The 18,704-nt window shown below is 33.3% G+C and overlaps 1 protein-coding gene and 2 long non-coding RNA genes across 4 annotated transcripts in view; 2 read left to right on the top strand and 1 right to left on the bottom strand.

Moving 5' to 3' along the window:
- Positions 1-18,704, top strand: part of LOC126739372 (caskin-1) — a 576,780-nt gene that overhangs the window by 115,229 nt on the left and 442,847 nt on the right. The window lies entirely within an intron of this gene.
- Positions 5,480-5,895, top strand: LOC126739374 (uncharacterized). Its single transcript, XR_007661612.1, has 2 exons — positions 5,480-5,629; positions 5,708-5,895. It is a non-coding gene; the product is annotated as an uncharacterized LOC126739374 (long non-coding RNA).
- LOC126739373 (uncharacterized) lies at positions 15,444-15,886 on the bottom strand. The gene is made up of 2 exons (XR_007661611.1): positions 15,742-15,886; positions 15,444-15,657 (listed from the first exon to the last, which is right to left on the bottom strand). It is a non-coding gene; the product is annotated as an uncharacterized LOC126739373 (long non-coding RNA).

The raw sequence follows: 18,704 nt of genomic DNA, 5'->3' as shown, positions 1-18,704 counted from the left end.
TCAGAGTTTTCAGAGTGCAATACCGAACGCACCTAGTGTCAATGCGCAGGCACTGGACTTAAAACATGCAGGAATCGGTTTGATTTGTCTTTTCACGCTCATACCAATGCACCAACCTCAAACAAAAATTCAAAACTCGACAGATTCGTTCAAAATCAACATTTTCGTATGTACAAACAAGATATTTCCTCTTTAACGCACAAATTGTTTGCGCAAAACAGTTTGTACAAACCAGTTTGCGCAAACATGTTAGCGCGTGAAAGGGGGCCTTTAGAGAAAAAGGCTACAGCATTGCAACGCCGCTCGAGCGCATTGTTGATTCCACCGACACCAGTAATTTTTACCAGTGACGTCGTCAAAAACCATTTACATGATAAATATTTATTAATAAAAGATTATGCTTTAAATTATAATCAGTATTACTGTTTTTGAACTCTTTATGCGTTTTTTAACGTACTGCATAAGAGTAAAGGTACTTATTTAATAAAAAGCATTTTTATGGAAACTAAAAGATTTTATAATTACTGGAAGTTTTTATTATTCTAGGTTTATGACGATGGTTGTCCTTTCATATAATGTTATAACAATATCGGTATTTATTTGTAAAAAGATCGGCCTAAATCGTCTTTTTCCCATGGTGCGGCACAAACGGCACAAGTTTTTACTATCGTAACAGCTCGAAAAAACACTGAAATGACTCAACCTTTTCAACCAATCCATAGTTGTTTTTTAAAAATGGCAATCTCTCTAAGAGAAACTTTTGTATCTCATAAGACAGTTGAAAAAAAGTATTCAACTTAATCATATTAACGAAATTTTTAATTCTAGAAGAGATTTCTTCTGTAAATCCCTTAACCTGCCACAGATTGAACCCGACAAACTTCAGTTTAAAGTTAGAAGAATGCTGAAGCAGGTTAAGGTACAAAAATTTAAGAAAAAGGTATATCTTCAAAAAAGAAGAATCGGTAATGATAGACCTGACCCCTATAAAAGCAACGACAAAGAAGTATTGGTTAAGGAAATTTGATAAAGAGATCTATTGTAATTTTCTACCTGATACCAAAACCATTACACCTATACGAATTATTTAAAATTTATAAAAATCAAAAGCCTGTAACAAGCGTCATGTCGCTTCAAGCACTCGCCAACATCCAGAGTTCCCCAAAGCTTTATTATATATTATTTATTATAAAAATGGTCTAAAAAAATGGAAAAACTTTCATTCGGTACTCTGTTTATTTTGTAAGCTATCAACATTAGCCTAACAATATTTATTAGCTTTGATATGCAAACACCACCTCTCGCCTTCAATCTGAAATTGCACTGCCACTGGGGAGGAGTAATGGAGCATTTGGAAGTATGTCTCCTACTTTTAAGTAAAAGATCTTTTATACTCATGATGAAAAATTGTCAATTAATGCATCTCTTTTATGGATTCGGAAGATGAAATTGTCACTGCCTCTAATAAATTAAAAGTAAGTTGATCACCGGTACCGATGGAGTATCAAGTCTTGTCGTTAAAGATTGTATTCGCGTTTTGTCAGGGCCTATTGCTCACATTATTAATCTTATCTTGTTGTATTTCCCGATAAATGGAAGACTGCAAGAATATCTCCGATACTCAAAAAGGGACCGAAGAACAACATTCAAAATTACAGAGCTATATCGGTCTTACGTAATTTCTCGAAACTTTTTGAAATAGTTCTTTATAATAGAATATATGCACATGTGAAATTAGACATAGCACCTAATCAATTTGGTTTCGTCAAAAATCGCTCCTGTACAGTAAACCTGGCTTGCCTAAATGAGTATTGGTGTCAGCATTTGGATAATAGAGGTCAGGTTGATGTAATATACCCTGATTTCTCCACTTTGTACTTCTTCATAAGCTAACATTTTTTGGTTTTTCTAAGGACTTAGTTGCTATAATAAAATCTTACTTACGAGTTCGTAAACAATTTGTTGAATATGAAGGCTTTAAGTCTCCTATATATGAAGTGTACTCTGGAGTTCCGCAAGGATCTAATTTGGGCCCGCTTCTCTTTTTATTGTTTATAAACGATCTTGCCAAATTACTGTCTTGTCAGAGTTTACTGTTTGCGGATGATATAACATTCTTCACAATAGATACTGAAGACGATTGCGAATTCCTTTAGGTAAATCTTAATAAAGGAGAGAATTGAGTGTGTGAGAATTGAGAGAAGTGCAATGTCAATAGACTATATTTATATGTTGATAAATGATCTATTTTCTCATTTTCTAGAAAACTGTTGCCAATCAATTTTGACTATAGAGCAAATAATGTTGTGTTAGCCAGAGTGGATGAGGCGATTGATCTGGGAATTACTTATGATGCGAAATTAAGTTTCGCCAAGTATGTAGCAAAAATAGTTTCTGACTCCATTGGCCAAATTGTTGGGTTTTATTTATCGAAACTGTCGGCATTTTGAAAATATTACTACTTTAAAACTACTTTTCTTCTCTTACATACGCTCAAAAATAGAATATCGGATCTCTAATTTGGTACCCAATTTATAGCTGATAGATGATATTGAGCGCATTCAGCGTAAATTTATGAAGCATCTCTGGTTAGAAAGGAAGGTGTCTTTCCAGCCAGAGGTTTGGATAGTCAGTTATATTTAAATAAATTTAATATTATACCCTTAGCAAAAATAAGAGAAATTCTTTCTATAAAATTCCTATATAACTAATTTTCGGGAACCAAGAATAAACATTAGGCAGTTTAAGGTCCATTATAGAAAGTATAAAGTAAATAGGTGATGCAGAGTCTTTCTAGTATGTATATAGTCTGTTTAAGAACATAGAATATTAAGCATTTTGATTTTCCATTTTTATATACATTTTGGTAATTTTTCTTATTCTTTCCTGTAATTGGGTAATAAACCTGTTGAAAATAAATGCTTTTTTTATTAGGAGATAGGCAGGCCTGGACGTTCTTGTGAACAACTGAAAAATATCGACTTACCAAGTATAAGGTAGTAACAAATAAAACTATCGGTCTGAATCTTTTGATTGAATCCAGATCCAATAGCGTCTCACAAGAGACATGATTGGCAGCTAAGAGAGGCTGTATAAGCTGAATAATCACAAAATTTCAGAAATTTGTTATACATTATTCTACATAGAGATACTAGTCTATACTATATAGCCTTAAGCTTTAAAGAGCCAGGCCAACATATGTGCCAGACAAGGAAAGGGGTAGAGGAGGGAAATTTGAAAATCTCGCACGGTCAATTTATGTGTCGCAGTGTCATAGGAATTTTAATCGGCTATCGATTCCGGGAACGCCCACGGGAACATTGAAGGGGAGACTTTGCGAACTTTAAATACGATTTCTGGCCTCGTGCAAATTTATGTTTTGAGGGTTTGATTCCGTACGGGAGGAAACTGAAAGGATAATACGAGATCTATGGCCTCGATATACGATTTATAATCGGATTTTCTGTGATGGGAGTTTTGTGCGGATTTTGCTGTAGTTGGTAATAATTTATTACGATTTAGTTAATTTCAGTAGAAATGGCCATTTTACAGAAATGATATTTTTCAGACGTGATCAAATAAACTAGGTAAGATAAATCTATGTTCCAAAAATCCAGACAGTAAAATAGTGCCAAATCCTTAGATATATTTTATTAGTTTATCATATTATAATGATATTCAGGAACACACTTCTTTCTGTAACAAACTTACTCCAGGAATACTCTTTTATGTCAGGAACCTTAAAAAACTTTAGCCTAACTCGCGTTGACTGTCGTTAATTATTTCCAAGGTAAACAATAATACTAATTTAAACTGATTAAAATGTCACGAAACGCAATCCCATTTAAAGACCCTTGAAAGAAATTAGAAATTTGTTCATTATTTTTGCCGATGGAGACCAATAATTTCAGAATAGAGAATACTGACAGTCAAACCAAGCAAGTATACATTTTATACAAATTCTAGAAAAGGTTCTAGTCGACTTTAGGTATCTCTGATTTTTAACATTTTTTAATTGTAAGGCAATTTGGAGTATTTAAGCAAAAAAAAAACGAAAATGTGAATAATATTTTCTTTAATAAAATAATATAAAAAAATCACGACAGTGTGTACCTATGTACGATATAAACTCGTTCTCGAAGATTTGTTCTAAGAACTTCTAAGTAATTGGAGATTCTTATTATTTACTTTCTTATTCGCTTCAGCTACGTCTTCAGGTTTGAATGAAATATAAATTTGTGTATCGTCTGCATACTGATGTACTGTGACAAACTTGAGCTTTGAAGTTATTTGGGATGAGTACAGACAAAAGAATAGGGGATCCAAAACAGATCCCTGTGGCACACCATGTTCAATATTTAAGTATTCGGACTGGGTACCTTGACCGACTGCCATCTATCAGCCAGATAATTACCAATAAGCCGACAGGCACTGCTATTGAAACCAAGATATGACAAGATAGCCAGCAGCAACTCATGGTTTATCCTGTTGAAGGCCTTCGAGTAGTCTAGGAGAACCAAAGCAGTAAGTTTTCCACGGTCGGATGCTTCAAGAATATCAACAGTTACCTTCGACAAAGTCGACTATTTTTCTGTATATGCAGATTTATTTGTCCAAATCCCTCTCAAAAACCTTCGACAGGGTCGGCAGGATGCTGACAGGCCGTAGTTCACTCAAGTTTTCTGGACAAGCGATCTTAGGCAGAGGAAGCAGGAATGATCGCTTTAATTAATAATATGTGTTATATATGGCAAAATAATTGGGCAACATCTTAATAACATCGACCCAAACAGCATCATACGTCCTAGGTACGTAATTTTTATGTCCATACGTCCATTGTTATAAAAATAACGTATTTAGTGCGTACTTTTGGATACGTACGTTACTTACGTCTCGCGAAAGTACATACATGTACATATAAATACTTAGAAAATGTTTTAGCTCCTATAGATTATACAACAATAAAATATATACATTTTCGTTAATATACAAAACTATATGCCAGGAAAGATTTTTTTTTCAAATAAACGTTTTTAAATACTTCTTATTTTTATTTTCAATATTTCTAAATTTAGTAGAGTAAACAGAAAAAAAACTATTTGCATGCTTCTTTGCTTTGCTAGAAAAAGTCAACGAATTCGGTGTTTATACCGAATTCTGAGACAACAACTGTCAAATCGAGATTCCCTCTTTCCAAAGGACTAACATACCCTATAAATTTAGTTACTTTACATGTTAATCTGGTCGAAAAGTAATTAGGTATAGGATTTTCAAGACATCTAAAAACTATATAGATAATGGAGTATTTGTCATAATAATGTATCAAAGTTGTCAATATTGGTCGCAACCCAATGTTTTTGTTGCCCCCACTGACTGTAATTGACAACATGAGGGAGTTGACACTGTTGACAGTGTTTAAGACAAGCGACAGATGCGAGAACGAACGCTTTTCTTTCAGTCGGCTTGGCAGTATTTTGTCATGACGTGAGTTGTCCCTTTGTAATAATAGTTTACACCTGTGAATTTAGGAAAATTCGGCTTTCAATAACATTTTCTTATTACATTTGAATTTAGTTTTAATGTTCACTCAGTAATTGGAAGGATTTACTACGATTTATCCCAATTCATGGTAAGAGCATAGTTATTTATCTTAGTAATAATTAATTATTTAATTGATAACTTGCATATTTTAAAATATAATTTTAAGGTGCAGCACTACAAGCAGGGCTTGGAAGCATAAAGAAAATTGAATACTGTATTTCACAATAGTTGCGAAGAACAAATTATGTTTTTTTTTGTATTTTCTTAAACCTTTATTTTTTGTTTGGTTTTTTAGAGATATACATGTTTTGTTTTATATTTTTTTATAATCAATATATATTAGGTTTTTATAAATGAGTTATTTTTTTCCCAAATACATTTTACCACAAAAAAAAGGATTCATGTAAACATCCTAGATACGTCATATTATGTCCAATACATAACGTAAAATCCTGCGGGAAGTGGACGTCCTATATACGCCCATAGTACGTACTACGTCTTTTGGGGTACGTTTAAAATACGTCTTTAGTACGTATCTGTGCTGTTTGGGCAGAAGTCTATCCCATCTGTTCCAATAGCCTCGGATTTAATTGACAGAAGTGCAGCGCGTATGTCATCAATAGTTGCTAGCTATAACTCGACACCAGTAACACCAGGCTTTTTATGGCACTTATAGAAGTCTAAAGTATCAAAGTTGGGTGTGATAAGTTACTGACTTAAAAAATAGTAATTGATAACTTTTACGTTACTAACCTGTTTAGGAATATCTTTATTAGCACCTGTACGGACATTTAGGTCCCTTAAAATTCTCCAAGTTTTCTTTAAATCTTTTCAACAAAACTATCCTGGAGACAGACCTTTTTTTATTTGCAATAGTATTTGTTGCATAATTTCTCAATTGCCGATAATATTTCCAGGAGGCATCCGACTTGTTTGTTTTAAAATTTGACAATGCCTTATCACGAAGTTTCATTACATATTTAACATTCGGGGTTAACCAGGGTGCTCTTTTTTTGTTATTTGTGCATACAGAGGTGCGTTCAGATTAAATAAATGAATAATAAGCATGTTAACGTAACATATTCACCTTTTCATCAACAGAAGGTAAACCAATAATATTGTCAAATGGAGAATATCTTCCAGTCTCGACAAAAGCCGGCGTGATCCACCGTATCAAAGGCTTTTGCATGGTCAATAAATACTGCTGCACATGGCCTACCCGAATCAAGACTTTTATAAATTTTGTGGGTTAGATGGGCAGTTCCATCATTCGCAGATTTAATTCTTTAAAAACCAAATTGTTTTTTTAGATACTATCTTTTCTGATTCTATAATAATTCTTTATTTAAATGCTTTTTCGAATACTTTGATGCTAAACTTTTATATTAGTATTATCTATCACCTCCCGAATTTTTTTCCATCATGACACCCTTTATAGAAGTGTATCGACTTATTACTAAAAAAAAATGAACATAATGAAACAGAAGAAAAAACCCAAGAATCCAGCTTATCGAAACCCCAAAAAATGATCGAATTTACCAGACGATTCTCAGACAGACGGTCCTAAATTATTTCTAAAAAGGCCGCCATATCTATATATTTATAGAAAATCAGCCCCTAACAAACGTATATTCTTATCTCATTCAAAACCCCGGGATTTCCTTCACACATCTTCGGCCTTTTCATTCGTTATAAAAGAGAAAAGGTCTCCGGAGGACGGTAATATTTTTCCCTTCAAACCCCGGACTCTCGGACCGGTGAGATGGGGAGAGTTTTCGACCCCCATCTCCCGACTCCATTCCTTCCCGGTGTCTCCCAGAAGTATTTTCCGCGGTAAAATCTTATTCATGCAAAATAAATAAGATTTTCCGCGCTATCGGGCCGCGGCCGGGGGAGTTTAACCTCCGCTTAAATTATTTTCTCGGGAACTTTTACCGAAATTTGCTCGATGGGTTAGAAATCCGGATAAAGTGGAGTTGGATTCTTTTGGCCGGGAGTATATTATATGGTTTTAGTTTTTGATGAGGACGCAAAAGAGAGAAGTCAAGAGACGATAAAGTTTTCTTGTTTAAAATTGTTGAAACTTTGCAGTTTAAGTGGTTTAAAATTTGATTTTTGACATGCATCATTTTGTGTAAGTTATGAGTCTAAAATGCATACTGCTTAAATAAATGATTTATGTCACAAAAACACATGCAGTAAGATAAGATGAGACAGATTAAATACTATATTAAAAACTATGACGATAGAACTAACAAGGAAAATAAGGGAGTCTGACAGAGATTCTCTAGAATAAGACAACAAAAAAAGAAAATAAGGAAAGACCTGAGAAAAAACAAAAGAAACAAAATCCTGGCAACTATAGAGAAAAATAAAGGCGTGAAAGTTTTAAGATCGAACCAAGAGTGAGGAAAACAGAAAAAATAAACAAGGAATCCCAATCGCAGACAGACAAGAAATTAGAAGGGAAAAAACTATACGAAGCTCTAAAGGACCACTTAAATGCATTACAAATGTAGGCTCAGAGGACCTGCCGGGAATACACCATCAGAAATTAAATACGCAGTTTAACAGCGAAAGTGCTAAATATGGGTTGACAAAACTTATAGAAAATATAAGAACAAAAAAGATACAAGAAAACTGTACACTAATAAGTCTGCTATCACACCTATACCAGATGTCAATTTGCAAACTTCCCACCCCTATTATTTCGAAACGGGAATTTTATAAAATCGCTAGAACCCGTCAATTGTATTATTATCGAGGGGGAAAACTATTTTTATGTAGAAATCACCTTGCCTTTTTCAAGCTCCTACCTCCCAGAACATCCCTCTTGAAAATCTTAAATGGCAATAGGGGTTGAGTGGGAGTACCTCATTTGAAAGAACTTTTTATTCTCTACATTTTGGCACCTTAGTTTTTAAATTTGAGTGCTGCGTTGCCAAGTTAGAGTTTGTAACATTGTAAATTACTTATTATTAGACATTATTCCTGTAAGTGATTTAATTACGGTAAAGCTAAGATTTATATTAGAACATGATTTTTTAGGTTAGTAAATTGTTTTAATAAATCAATACATCATTTTACTAACCTATTGACTTACTGTTTTTCGACATGGCCATAAAGAGAACGCTGCATTGATCACTGAAAATGTTTCAATCCGATAAATTAATTCTTTTGGTCATGAAAGAGAAACATTTATTTATTTTTCTTTTTTTATTTTTTTTCGTTTGCAGTGGAATTAGTCAGTTGAAACTTATTGCGATAATTTGTTTGTTATTATTAGTAACTATGATATACACGTTTAGGCAAAGAATTGAAATGATTCTTGTTTATGGCGAGCAAGGAAGATGCGCAAGAAGAACGGCAGAAGTTTTTAATAACAGAAATCCGAATTTACATTTTGGAGTAGCAAAATTGACTGAAACGGATTGAGTTGGAAACAAAAAAGGGCCAATCGGCGTGTTTTAAATGAAAATGCTCAAGTAGGGATTTTGGGAACACTCGTTGCAGAACTCACCAATTTTCTTCATACAGAATTACTTCTAACTGGAATATCACATGAAACTGTACAGTTTTGCGAAATAATGTCCAACTTAATAAACACTCGTGAAAATTTGATAACCAATATTTGCTTCAGCGATGAATGTAATTTTTTCCTAAATAGAATTGTCGATACTGGAGTGACGATAATCTCCACATTTTTAGAGAGAGTGCTACACAGTGACCACAAAAAATTAATGTTTGGGCCGGGATTCTCGAAAATGCTGTTATAGGACGTTGTGTATTGAAGAAAACTTAACTGGCAAGCTCTACTTACACCTACTTGAAGTTCTAATTAATCTTTTAATAATAACTGAACTGGAAAATCAAGTTGGTAGTAATACTTGAAATAAGATGGAGCTTCGCCGCATTATTTTCGGCCAGTGCGAGAGTGGTTGAATAACAGATTCCCTAACCAATGGATTGGTAAAAGGGCATCGATAGAATGGCCTGCTAGGTCATCAGACTTAACGCCGTTAGATTTTTATGGGGGCATACATAAAAGTTGTTTATAAAACTCAGCCTGATATCGAAGGTTTAAAAAGGAGAATTACAGGGGCATGTAGGGCTCTTCCTGGTGTGGTATTTTAAAATGTTCGGGAAGAACTTGAGAATAGACTTCATTTTTGTTTTGAGAACAATGAAGAATACTTTTTAACCTCATAAACTAAACGTGTTAATAAAATAAATATTAAGTATGCTTTTGTAAAAACCATTATTAAAATCACTTATTTAGTCAAAATTGTAACGTCTATGAAAAAGTTTAATAACAATAATATTAACCTAAAAAGACATGTTTGGATAAATAATCTTAGCTTTAACCTAATTAAAACACTTACAATAATAATGTCTAATAATACGTAATTTAGAATATTTAAATAACCTTAACTTGGCAACGCAGCAGTGAAATTTAAAATATAAGGTGCCAAAATGTAGTGAATAAAAAGTTCAGTTCTTTGCGACTCGATAGTGATGTCGCGTCGTCCGTATGCTTTTACATTGGGTGCTGGACCGCCATCTTTAGTGTACCATGAGCTGGCTCCCTGTGTCTCCAGGGTATGACTGGTTGATTGGACCGGCTTATTTTTTGGGGTTTTTCTTAAATAACAGCGCGTTGCAAAGAAACGGTAACATTTAAAGAAAAACGGTTTTTGGTGGATTATAGCCAGATAGTGATCGGTGGTTTCGGAAAAAAAATGGTTTTCGTAGGTATCATAGGTATGCTGGTATTAAGCGTCAAAGTTAAAAATAGGTGTATAGCAAAAACTACTCTACGTAGAAGGTTATAGACTATGTCAAAAAATAGCTCTTGAAAAGTTCTTAAGACGCTGAAAGTTTGAAATCTCTAGGTGCTGCCATTAAAGAGTTATTAAGAAAAATAGAAAAAATCAGCCAAAAAAAAGCTCAAAAAGGGGTTCACATTTGTTAACACAGCTTACCCTGTATAATACCTAGCGACATGATTAATACCTCATTTTAATCCTAAAAGATTAGGCTTTCAAACAGTGTCGCGAGCACATAAGAGCTCTTATGTGCTCGTGAAGAATTGACCGATTTTTGGACCCTGCGTCACATAAACGCTAATAACTTTTGTTCTACGGCGAATTTTATTTTCTGTTTTTCACCGTTTTGTGTGGGAAGGTTAAGGCTATATAATGATGTAAATTTAAGCACTTAAAGAGTAACTAACGAGTGATTGAACAGTACAAATAGGAATAAATAAATAAAATAAAAAAAGGAGAAGGTAGTAAAACCAGCAAAATGCTTTTCGATAAAAAAAGGCAAACATCTTAAATATATATAATAAAATTATCACAGTAATTAAAGTTATTACTAGAAACAAAATCAAAAGTTGAAAAGAAAATAAATAATCCAAATGGAAAAGCTTGTACACACAATTTATTCCCAATCATGATCAAAATATTCATTAAGACTGTAAAATGCTTCACTTTGTAAACAAATCAAAGCTTATGCATACTTTATATTATGCTAATTGGAAGATGGTTAAAAATCTTAATACTTAAGTAAATAAGAGAGTTCCTAGTCAACTCACTCTTTTTAATGGATATTGAATTTAGTTTTCTAGATTTATCGCTAGGAAGATGCTATTACTTTTTATAAATTAAGCACGTCGTTTCTAATATAAACAAACAGCATAGCATCTGTATCTTTTAATTAAAAAATCCAAATGGCCAGAGGTACTCGAAACATTAAAAAACCCAAACTTTAAAGTTTGATACCTCCCGCCCATTTTTGGGCTCGAAAAATCGTCAAACATTAATTTTTTTCGAATTTTTAAAGTGCCCTCATTCCCTTAGTTCTGCTCAAATCCCGTTAAAACGTAATATTTTTGAGATGAAGGGGATGGGCATTATGGGCACTATCGGGAATATTCCAGCAATATATTGGCTGCAACAGCCCTAAAAAGCAAATCCATAGCGCAAGTGGCTTTCAATAAAAGAATGATACACTGATTTGGCAGCTTCACATCCAAGTTGATCTGCGACAATCCTAACAACATAACTGCCACTAGCCAATGCTAAATTTCAGCCTATCATCTATTAAAGTGCCAAAAAATTGTTGTTTACTTCCAGTTCTTTATCCTGTATATTTATCGGATCTGTGCAAAAAATGTAATTGCCAATAATTTAGTTTTATTAATGTTTGGAGATAGGAGTTTAGAATCATACTATTACTTAACTCTACCTAACTACCCCGCTACAATTTCTATAAATCGTTGTTTATGGAAATTGATGGTTTTTATAAAAATATAGAATTGTGTTGTCAAAAATTATGAAACGACCCCTCTATCAAGAGATGCAAAGTCATTAATATAGAGAAGGAATAAAATAGGGCTAAGCGCAGAACCCTGAGGAACTCCATGATTTATTGGGTTTACAGCAGATAAGTCATTCATTGACTTGATAATTTCTCTTCTGTCTCTTCTGAAACGAGCAAGAGCGCAAAAGAGCTTACCGAGTAATACTCTGTAATTCTCGATATTAAATGCTTTGGAGAAATCATAAAAGACTACTTCATCTCGCTACCGCTGCGTCACCAATATTCAAGATTAAGCCTTTTAGAAAGACAGAGATTATGTCATTCATGCTTAAGCCCTACCGAAAGTGAATCCTTTAGTGAAGAAGGCCATCACTTTTTGCTTAACCAAAATTTCAATGATCCCAGATAGATATGGTAAAAGTGAAATGAGTCTATAACGAGTAGTTGTTTCAAAATAAACATTTATTTCAACTTCAAGAGACTAGAGAGCTTGATCTAGCAGACTTTGAAATATCTTAATAGACAATCGATACAGAGGATCTAGTTAGCGGTTTAGATTATGTGTCAGCTTCTCTGCTATTGCACAAGAAAACTGGTTAAATACATTTGCATCTATTGCACATTGGATATTGTTTAGTTTCCATTGAGTAACTTTTGAGTTCACTAATAATACTCCAATTTTCATTGGAATTATTGTATGCTATCTCTTAAATATGCTATCTTCTAAAAGTTCTTCCTTAGCCCTTCTTATAACTTGCCTATACATTTTTTATACACAAAATGTATTTTGAAAATGAAAATTTACGAAAAAATGTATTAGTCGTAAATTTTCTCAAGGTATGTAGACATATAAGATTCATTGACGATGTAGTGATCTATGGTTTTTGCAATAGTTCTGAAAAAACAACAGAATACAACACACCTCCACATCTGGTGTTTGTGGACTACCAGAAAGCATTTCACAGCGTTAAAACCTGGTCTTTTCTAATAGCAATGTAAGACGCAAGATCTATTCAATATACTCTACTCTTCAATATACTCTATCGTTCTAGATATAAAACAGACAGAGATTAGGTCTAGAACTTTAGTATGTATTATGAGCATTTTAGAGCACTTCATGACTAATCAAATAAAGATAATTGTATTCCAGCTCAAGTTAATGAAGAATTTTTCTAAAAATTGGTGACAAACAGAAGTCTAGTGCAGACTAGAAATCACGTGTTCTTAAATTTTTATTGACAAATCTGCTAATTATTCATTGACACAGACAGTTTTACCTCTAACCAAAGTTTTGGTTCTGCGGCATTAGCAAATATACACAGCAATGAGTTATTTACTAAATCTAATCTGGTAAACAAAAATAAGTTTGGCTTTTAAGATCAAAAAAGTATTTCAGATGTTATCTCATTTCTGCAGTTATGTTTTCTGATCTGTCAAAAGTGTTCTATGGATTCCATGGTGCTGAGATTGTATCTGTGAGGCCTCATTAAATCTCTCAGCAGATCATTAGATAAACAAGTAATTTCTAATGGCATAGTTCAAGGATCTGTAGTAGCCACACAATCCTCATTTACATCAATGATAATCGGATAATACAATGGTCAAATGATAATTCTGCAGATTCACAAAACATTATTGCTGTAAACGAGACATGAACCTGGAATGTTGCATTCTACTCTCAGTTGAATATTGTAAAAGTTACTTACGCAAAGGAATTTGAGTTGACTGTTGCAAGAATTATTCATTATAATAATTTTAATTAAGATATTGTACTACTGTCAAGCAAAAACCTGGACAATATTAAAATTGTTATAGCTGATAAATGGCGACTGCAATAAAAATCATTTTGGGAGATACTGTTAGATAATTACTAGTTCTTCAACTTTACTTATGATGGTAATAACTGTAAATAAAAAAACCTGGAAATTGACGCCCTAAGGGCCTGCTGACGTGAACCAAAATAAAAATGGTTATATCTTGTAAACGTTTAAGCCAATAAAAATAGTGTTGGTGAATTTTGCTAGATAATCACTAGTTCTTACACTTTGTTTATGATGCTCACAACTGTAGAATGATTAGAATGATTCTTATGTGCTGACCTCATTAGCAAGGGATATCTTAACTAATAGTAAAGATATCTCCATTGAGATTGGATTTAGAGTTTACAATTTTAAACACTTGATTATTGCTAGATTGTGAATTCTGTAAATGTGAATTATTATAATATCACTGTAGGTGTAATTTTAATTAATTTATAGTACTTTTAATATTTTATCGATAATTTCAATTAAAAGTGACAACGCTGTAACAACTAGCGCCCTCAACTTGTTGAGTAAAAGACGGGGGCGGGGGACCACTCACGAATTATTATAATGACAATGACGGTATGTGCAAGATGTAAAAGGGTGTAAGTGTAAAAGACGAGTGAGTTATATTAAGACGATATTTGTACAAGACGACGATATTTGTATAACACGACTATATTTTTTAATTGTGAGCTGTTTCCTTCTGTCCGACTTTCATGACAAACCATAGATAATGATAAAAATATGACATCACTGTTTTGATTTGTTATGGTAATTATTACCATTGTTATAGTTAAATATTATTAAAATAAGAATATCTGACTGAGAGGCGGGTATAGGACCAAAACTGGATAAAATACATAATGGGATATATCCATGTTTAATTTTTATTTTACTGCCTAAATCTTCTAGAAATTGTGTTTTTTGTGCGTAGTTATATACAAAAACCATCATTTCAGTAAGATAATCTGTCACATATCAGACTAAAAGGTCACAAAATGACCAACTTCTAAACACCCTGTAAGAAAACTAATTATTTTTCATGGATACCCGGTATATTAACAAATAATAATCATAGAATATCCGTGGCCTCTATAAGAGGCATATTCTAGCGAATGCACCACACGAAAGTATATAGAAGTATTCGTTCGTAAAAGTACAGCGAGCCCAAATAGGGATCTCGTAGCCGTAGTTTACGGTACAGAAGAAATTGTTACGGTATTTTTTCGATTTTTTTTTCCTTAGCGGACAAGGCAGATGAAATTGCCGGGCTTTTGCCTTGTACGAGTGCCCGATGGAATTTCTATCGGTAATGACAGTTTCTTCACTTATTTCTCATGGTTCACACATTAAGAATGTTGATTGATATTAAACATAATCTGTCATAACATCTGGCTTGAAAGTGTAGGATTTCGCTACCTCTTAGGAGGCGCGAAAGTGGTTGGTTCTTATGCAGATAAATAGAAATTATTGTAAAGAAAGATACTAATAGAAATTAACACTTTCGACCCTTGATATGTAATATTGTATTCTTATGTTACTTTTTTTTGTTGCAGGTATGTACATCATGTTCCATAAATTTTCCTATGGTTACAATAATGTAAGTACTTACCTGAATTGTCTTTTAAACAGACAAATAATCACTTAGCATACCCAGGACCGCCTAGAAAAAATGTTTCCCTCGGGACTAATATAAGTTTTGATGTAACAAAAAAAATGGAAACGATGTTTTTCCGTAGAAAATATAATTTTATTTAAAAAAAAAATCAAACATGAAAAACAAACGAAACTTTACTCTGCGGCGGTACAATCAATTCTAAAAACTATATTAAGCTTAATTTACAAATATACCAAAACTGCTGCATATAACAATTTTAAGAGCGCGAGATACCGATTTTCGGAACTGTGATCCGGCTTCGCTGGTGGTCGCATGACCTAACACCTCCCTCCTGAGAAGATGGCCATGGGGTTGCTCGTTAACATTTTGCTTAAAATAGCATAATTCAAAATTCAAGCAATGAATATCCAAAATTTCATCGTATTTCTCCAAGAGTGCAATTTTAATACTAACCCAAAAGTTAAATTCCTTTGACCCAATAAATTCTAAACCTTCCAAACAGCTTTTTACAAGAAAAGGAAAAATATCAGTTTCATTTTGATCAAATTTTGACAAAACAAAATCAATTGAGTGAATAAAATTATGCAATTTGGAACGATTGCCGTCAAAACTATTAATTAAGCGAATTTGAGGTTGATGTCTCGGTCATATTAAAAAGAAATGACAAATAAATTTGCATTTAAAAAAAATAATGAGAAAAAATTAGATAAAAATGAAACAACAGAATTAAAGGAAAATTAAAATCGTACAATCACTCACCCTGCAATACAGCTCTGGTGTCCTTTGAGAATAATTGCCGCCTCGCACGCCGTTTTCCTAAGGGTGGCCGTACACCTTCGGGATGCTGATACTTCTTCCAGATTTCTATGGTACACAAGCTAAGGGTGCTACCGGAGTTGTCTTCAAGAACGCTGCAAATTCCGATTAGGCTAGGGCTTCTTGTAGTGTCCCAAATTCAAGTGATCCACAGACTAAGGGTACTTCATAGCTTAACGTCAGCTTCAATGCACGCCAAATTCCGCAAGGCTATAGGTGCGTGTTGAAGACGTAAAGTATCTTCAGCGCGAATGCAGAGCTAGAGTCGGTCTTTCCGTTCACGTAAATTCTTCGGATTCCAGTTAATCGAATAAATTCAAAAGGGAACAGCCTTATGTTCTTCTTAGAATAATCCTACCGACTGCGCCAGTTTTGGTGTAACAAAAAAAATAGAAACGATGTTTTTCCGTAACACAGGTACAATCAATTCTAAAAACTATATTAAGCTTAATTTACAAATATACAAAAACTGCTGCATATAACAATTTTAAGAGCGCGAGATACCAATTTTCGGAACTGTGATCCGGCTTCGCTGGTAGTCGCATGGCGTAACATAATATATGGATCCCTATACTGATATGAACAAATTTTTAAAATCATACTACCATATACTAAATTATATAGTGTGTATCAGCCAAATGGAATAAATTCCATAATAAATAAAGGGTATATTCTCGAAAAAACGCTCAGACAGGTCGATAGGTAATTGTACTTTCCTATTTTTTTTACAAAAAAAATTATAGAGGGTGTGTTATGTAGCAATATCTGTATTTTAATCCATTTTTGGAGTCTTTAGAATATTCCTGACATATTTTATGGACAATGTCCTATACTAATTTTCAAAGATATTAAGTGTTTTCTGATTTATTGCAAAAATTTGTTAAAACACAATTAATACATATTTCCCATTTTAGCTTTAATAATGGAAAAGTAAATTCCAAAGATTAAACATTTCAACATACCTTCTCACTAATATGAGATTAAAGAAATTTTCACGTTCGTTTAAGGTGCTTTTTCATCAAGTACCATGTTTTCTTCGAGCATTGGCTATCATCAGCGCCATGTGCACCTTATATACTGCTTTTTTGAAAGCAACGTTGTACTAGCAATAAACCATTGCCTGAGATTTTTGAGACATGAAGTACGCCTACCACCTGAGCCTCTTTTGCCTTTGATTTTGTCCTATTATAAGCTTAAAAAGTTCATATTATTCGTTTATCAAAATGTGGTAAAAATACTCAAAAATAAAGTTTACATATTTTAATATTGAATAAAATTTCTTCTAAAGGTCTTCCTCAATTCTAAGTAGAATGTCTGTATTACGTATTCTGTCCATCCAAGATATTCTGAGCATTCTACGATAGCACATTTCGAAAGCTTCCAACTTTTTGCACATAGCGTCAGTTAGTGTCCATGCCTCTATACCATAATACACAATACTAAACACAGCAACGAAGAACTCGAATTCGGAGAGAATTATGAAGATCGCGACTGCATAATACTGTTTTCATTTTCATGAAAAATACGCGGGCTTATTCCATTCTTGCAGATTTTTTTTCATTGGGTATTAAGATGTATGGGATGAAAACAAAACTACAATTGCAAATCTAAAAACGTTAGAAAATATATTAATAATAATAATAATAATAATAAGCCTTTATTTCCAACAGGCAACTTGTCCAATAACAGGAAACAGTTGCAAAACAATGTAAAATATAGTTAAAAAAAACACACACAAACAAACCGAAAAGAATGAAATGAAAAGAAAAAGAGTAAAGTAAAGTCACATTCTCAAAAGTTATCCAAAAAATTAGAACAAATAACTATTAATATGATATAAAAACCCAATTATAAAAGTTTAACAAGATAATCACATATTCAACAAAATTAAATTAATTTAACTGCAATATACCTACTAACTATAACTTAAACACATGGGCCCTAATCCCAAGAGTAATGATCCACCAAGATATCGATAATCACATGAACCGGAGAGAAATTTATATCGCACATGTGACAGATCCGATTAAATATAGCGCATATTGTATATAGTGGCGATTTCAACAGGATGTTAGTATGAGGCCTTGGCAGAAAGAATGTTAGGGGATGTCTAGCATTAAGCCTAGGCACCATGAAACGTACACCAGAAAGAAGTACAGGACTATCAATGAATCCATTCAGTAACCCATGCAGGAATTTTACAGAGAAGATCATTCTTCTGAGATGTAATGGATGTAGATTGAAGCGTTCCAATAGTTGTCGATGATCAAACCTTCTTACCGGATATATGCCATCCTGCCTGAAGGCCAAAAACTTAGCAAATCTATGCTGAACAGATTCAAGGAGACCAACATGATTCTGATAGAGCGGGTTCCATATAATGCAGCCAAACTCCAGTTTTGATCTCACAAAGCAACAGAAAAGCAGTTTTAATGTAGGCTCCAACGTAAAACTCTGAGAACTTCTAATTATGAACCCAAGCCTTCTCAGGGCTGACTTGACTATGTTATTGAAGTGTGGAACGAATGTAAATTCAGAGTCAAAGGTTATACCAAGATCAGTAATTTGCTCTAATCTACTCAAAATAGTATCATTAATAA

The sequence above is a fragment of the Anthonomus grandis genome, chromosome 8 (assembly GCF_022605725.1).
Source record: "Anthonomus grandis grandis chromosome 8, icAntGran1.3, whole genome shotgun sequence".
Lineage (NCBI taxonomy): Eukaryota > Metazoa > Arthropoda > Insecta > Coleoptera > Curculionidae > Anthonomus > Anthonomus grandis.
This window is presented reverse-complemented; position numbering and strand designations above follow the sequence as displayed.